The following is a 6,000-nucleotide window of genomic DNA, read 5'->3' as shown; positions in this document are numbered from 1 at the left end:
TACTTTAGGCTAGTGACTTCCTTATCTTTTTGAGAACATTGATCCACATGAAGAAATGAATTTTGTAGCATGACCTAGTACCTACATACCCGTATATAAATATGTATATGTATTCACAGAAATTTGCCTTTATTATTGCAGTGCACCCTGATATTTTCTATAATTTCATTAAAAATAAAGTACTGGAGGCCGGGCACAGTGGCTCACACCTGTAATCCTAGAACTCTAGGAGGCTGAGCCGGGAGGATTGCTCAAGGTCAGGAGTTCAAAACCAGCCTGAGCAAGAGCGAGACCCCGTCTCTACTAAAAATAGAAATTAATTGGCCAACTAAAAATATATAGAAAAAATTAGCCAGGCATGGTGGCATGTGCCTGTAGGGCCAGCTACTCGGGAGACTGAGGCAATAGGATCACTTGAGCCCAGGAGTTTGAGTTTGCCGTGAGCTGGGTTGATGCCACAGCACTCTAGCCTGGGCAACAGAGTGAGACTGTGACTCAAAAAGAAAAAAAAAAGATACTGGTAGTGAAATCACTACATTGATTTCATGGCTTGCAATTTGAAAAATACTGTGTTAGGATATATGCATGATGAATATTCAAGCTAAATTGTTTGGAGTTCAAAAACTTTAAGTCTTTGGAAGTTTCACCTCATGGGGATTCTAACACTATAAAAACAATTATGTTTTGGAAGCAATGTAAAGTTTAATGAGAGAAAATACCAAACCATAACCCTATTGCTCTTTTCTGTAGTTCCTTTCCACTTTCAGCCCAGTGGTATGTACCCATAACACAGAGCAAGGACAACCCTAAAATTGCTTTTCCCATTTGTGACTTAGGGCATGGGGTAAAGGCAAAAAGTACCTGCATTTTTCTTTAGCAGTGTGTTTGGCTGGTCTAGACTCTCTGGAAGAATTACAATGATGGGGCAATCAGAGTGGTTCACCTTTAACAGTACACTAGAGAGAATGGAACCCTCCATCTTATTTAACATTACCTCTACAATGTGCATGCTGTTAGGTACAGGAGCAGGAAAATCAAAACTAGACCACATTCCCTGCTTTCAAGGTAGGTTATGATCTAATGAAGGAGACATCCAACAAATACACTAAACATCAAGTATGTGCAGATAATTATTCAAGATTCTGGGGATACAGTAGTGAACAAGACAGAACTATACCCTGCACTCAGCTTAAATTCTCATGGGGACGATAGACAATAAATGTATTTTTAAAAGGACCTTAGATATTGTTAAGTACAGTTATAAAGTGAAATGGAGTAATGCAATAGGCAGTGATTGTAGTGGAGGGCGGTCTCTAAGAGGTGTCCTTTGCATTAACACTAGAAGGGTGAAAAGAAAGCAACATTCTAGGCAGAAGGAACAACAAGTGCCAACACACTGAAAAAAGAATAATCCAGATGTATTAGAGGGCTAGTTATTGAGTTGCAGTGATAGTGAATTAGAGGGTCTGGAGCCCTGCAGTGTGGGTGTTGTACCAAACAGCAGCAAAGGGAAAGGAGATGACATGCAAAAGGCAGGCAGGGTCCAGATCACATAGCCTTATAAAAAGAGTTTGGATCTTATTCTAGTTATGATAATGAGAAACCCTTAGAAGGTTTTATGTGAAGGAGGTGAGTAATGTGCTTTCATTTAACCTTTAGAAACAAGCAATCACACTGGTTGCCATAAAGATGAATTGAGGTGGGCGAGTGGGGTGGAAAGGAAGGGTTGAAACTACTAGCAGTAACCTTGGTAAGAGGTGAAGGCAATTGAGAGCAGATTTTTAGCAATGTAAATTGTAATAGTTGGTCAGATTCAGCATGTATTTGAAGGCAGAGCTGAGAAGACTTACTGATGGATTTGGTATGGATTGTGAGAGGAAGAGGAAAGGATGATGACAAAATTTGCAGCTGAGGAACTGATTGGCTAGTGTTACCTTTTACTGAGATAGGATTAGATTTGGGGGGCATAAGTAGTCATGTTTTAACCATGCTAAATTCAATCTCTGAAACATCCAACTTGAGATACAAAAAAATGCAGTTATAGTTAAAAATCTGGAGTTGACAAAAGCGGTAAGGGCTACAGATACAGATTTAGGACCCATCAGTGTACTCACAGTATTTAATACCATGAGACTGGATGAGATCATTAAGCTCTGAGAGTGAGGATAAAGAAAAGAAGTTGTCTAAGCAATGTGCCCTCAACTATATATGGAGGTCAGGAGGAAAAAGATGGCCCAGCAAAAGAGACTAAGAAGAGCAACAAGTGATGTAGGACGTTTCAAAATTGAGAGAGTGGTATTTCCAGTTCTAAGGAGGATGCAGTAGGTCATGGCAGGCCAATGCTACTCTGTCACAACTGCGGTGAAGGGGATCACTGCAAAAATCATATTCAAAGTCATGGGAGAACTGTGGAAGCAATGAGAATAAATTAAAATTCCAGAGAGGAAAGAGCCATTTCTAGATGAGCTGATGATCTTGGCTATTTTAATCTCTGGAGATATTTGCCAATTCTGGGTATGGGCGTATGGGCTGAGAATTGGGCTCTACCCAGGGGAAAGGGTTCACGTAAGGGGGAAGAGAAACTAGCAGAGGTTTTCATGGTCATGTGGGATGGGCACAAGTTGGAAACGTAGAGAAGCCCCAAACATATGGCTGGTGTTCCACCATGGGGCACTTGCTGGAGTGATGCCCCTGCTGGGGTAATGCTGGAAGCTAAAAAACTGAGATGGAGCCTTTTAAAGGCTTAGTTAAACCTCTCATAGTCCTTAGGGACAAAGTCCTGCTAGCAGGAAGGACTTTTCACAAACACGCAATTAATCTACCCTCAAGACATGCTATTTTATGAATCTGTATGGCGCAGGAGGATAATGATCTAAATTAAAAACCTCCAGGGGCTGACTTGACTCTCCATTTTTCTCAGCTGAGGAGACAGATCTTCTAGGCTCTTAGTCAAAAGCCTGAAAACACATGAAGCATAGATGTACTGATTCTACAAAATTGCACCCTGGCTCAATTTCTGATTGAATTGAGGTAATCAGTCCCCAAATCTCTCTGCCTAGCAGAGGAATGAGGATCTTTCTCTGATAACTATCATTTGTAGTATCTATGGTTCTTGTAATAATGATGCTTGGCATACAACAAAAAATAACTAAAATGCAAGAAAAATATGACAAATAAGAGAAAACATAGAAGCAGACCCCTAGATAATCTAGATAATGGATTTAACAAACAAGAAGTTTAACTATGATTAGTGTATTAAATAAAATAGAGAAAAGATGGACAAAATGGATAAAAAGATGGAGAATGTCAATAGAATATTAGAATCTATGAAAAGAATAAAGTGAATAACCTAGAACTAAAAGATGCCATATCTGAAATTAACTTATTTGGATGGATTGAACAATGTACTGGACACAGCAGCAGTCAGAACTAGAGAATAGGTCAATAGAAAATATCCAAACTGAAGCACAGAGAGAAATAAGTATGGAAAAACAAAGCAGATGATAAAAGACATTTGGGACATAGTCAAGGGTAAATAAAATAGGAATCTCAGAAAGAGAGAACAGGGTAGAAGTAACATTTGGAGAGGATAGTGTCTAGAATTTTCCCAAATGGATGAAAGACATCAACCCACACATTTAGGAAGCTCAGTGAAACACCAAGGGGAATAGATACAAAGAAAACTACACCCTGGATATATTATGCTCAAAGTATTGAAAATGAAAGACAAAGAAATTCTTTAATCAGAATAAAAAAGGACATACTAGTTTCAGAAGCACATTAATAAGACTAATGGCTGACTTTTCTATAGAAACTATGGAACCAAAAGACAATAGAATTACATCCCTGAGGTGCTGAAAATCAAAAGTAAAAAAACTCTACCATCCTAGAATTATATTCCAGTGACTATATACTTTCAGGTTAAAGACTTTTCAGACAAAATCTGAGAAAATTACTAGAAGACAAGCTTTACAGAAAATACTAAACGTTCTACAGACTGAAGGAAAATGATCCTGGAAGAAAGCATGAAATGACAGAAAGAATGAAAAGCACCAGAATGGTATGGGAATATATAAAAGAATGTTGACTATTTAAAACAATAATATAATAATGCCATGTGGGGTTATTAACATACATAGAAATAAAATGTGACAATATTAGCCCAAAGATCGGGATTGGCTGTTAAACTGCTATAAGGTTCATTCAGACAGTGCTAGACTCTAATAAGTCAAAGATACATATTGAAGTCTCTAGTTTTTCCCCCAACCCCAGTGGGGAAAAAAGAATGTATATTTTAAAAGCTAATAGTACAACTAATAAATACAGAATAGAGTAGAAAATCACCATTTTGCAACCATCTCAATAGTAATTAATTCAAGCAAGAATCATTAATGGATGCTAAAGCAGATGAAGGAAAGTTTGATGAGAACAGTATATTTACATGGCCTCAGAGTTTTTTCCCCACAAATTACTGATACACTGAGAGGACACTAGATTACCTAGTTAATATTCCTGCCAAAAAATAATCTAAATCTAATCATGAGGAAGTATTCTACATTGAGGAATGTTCTACAAAATACCTGTCCTGTACTTTTCAAAAATGTCAAAGCCATGAAAGAACTGGGAAATCTAAACTCAACCAAAAAGGAAATAAGAACTTGAGTGGAATGATTAGAAAAGTGATAGCGTTAGAAGTCTGGATGAGATCAGAGAATTGCAGGAGTCAGTAAGGATAGAAGGTGATTATATCAGGGAACAGGATATTTGAAATCAGATGTTTGGATGTGGTACAGTTACTGGTGATGACAATAACTTGGAGATGACCATATGATTTGATAGTTGAGACAGAAAAGACAACTGGAACTAACATAGTCATTTAGAAATCAGGGTGTTAAATCAACTGTGTGCAAGTTAAAGTTACCAGGAATGATCAACAGGAATGATAGATGCTAAAATCATCAATGCATAAAAGGAGTGATGGGAATATCTGAACACAGTCCTTTAAATGAGAGCAAGAGGTTTGAATATATATGCACATCAGTAACCCAAGAAGATAAGCATGGAAGTAGCCAACCACACATTGGCTTTTGGAGTTATGGTGCCTAACAATGTTTTAAAAGATTGTCCCCAACAGCTTGGTCCATGCTAAGGAGTGTTGCAGCTGTCTCTGTGCTGGTACGAGGGTGGCTGAGTAAACCAGGGGATGACAAAAGGGAAGAGAGATGACTTAAAATCAAGCTTGTGTGTCTACAGTGATGGAAACATCTTCAGTAGAGAGCACTGCAGATGCATTAGTTTCTAAGGGAGCGTATGAGCTTGCTTTTGAGTATTCTGTTGCCTTTTTCTCACTTGTATGTCTTAAATTTAGACTTAACTACTAACATGTTTATTTTGCATCTTCAAAAATGGTTGAAATTTGAAGAGAATTCATTATAGATTAGAGAACTAAAACATTTGCCCCTGTTAATAAGACTTTTTCTGAACTGTTTAGTCTCACAAAGATGAATTTTATGTTCTACCAAATAGGTGAACATTTTCAGTAATTTGTGATCTTTCACAAAATGAAAATTATTGGAAAGTAAATATTTTCTTTCCCACTTCAAGATAATCAGAGAAGAGAGAACTTGCCATGTTACCAGACAATGGAATATTTTGTTGCATAATATACACAATTAAGTCTGGCACTGCGGCACCTTCCATATAAATGGATGCTGAAATGAGAAAATGAGACATACTGAGTATGTCTGAGTATGACATAATGAGACATGAGTATGTCTATGCAACTCTTGTAACAATAATCTTTCTCCTAAAGGCTTCCCACACTTTTCTTCTTTTCAAATAAAAAATAAGCACTATTTGAGAACTGGTAGGCCTTTATTCCCATTTTACTAGAAAGGAAACAAAGAACATGAACAATTTACCTATTAGTCAGAAAAACAGTGTTCTATAACTCAAAACAAGTGTTTACTCACTAAGAGCTATAAATTACTGCAGATTTCA

Source organism: Microcebus murinus, chromosome 13 (assembly GCF_040939455.1).
Source record: "Microcebus murinus isolate Inina chromosome 13, M.murinus_Inina_mat1.0, whole genome shotgun sequence".
In the NCBI taxonomy this organism is placed as follows: domain Eukaryota; kingdom Metazoa; phylum Chordata; class Mammalia; order Primates; family Cheirogaleidae; genus Microcebus; species Microcebus murinus.
The sequence above is the reverse complement of the archived record's forward strand: the minus strand, read 5'-3'. Positions refer to the sequence as shown.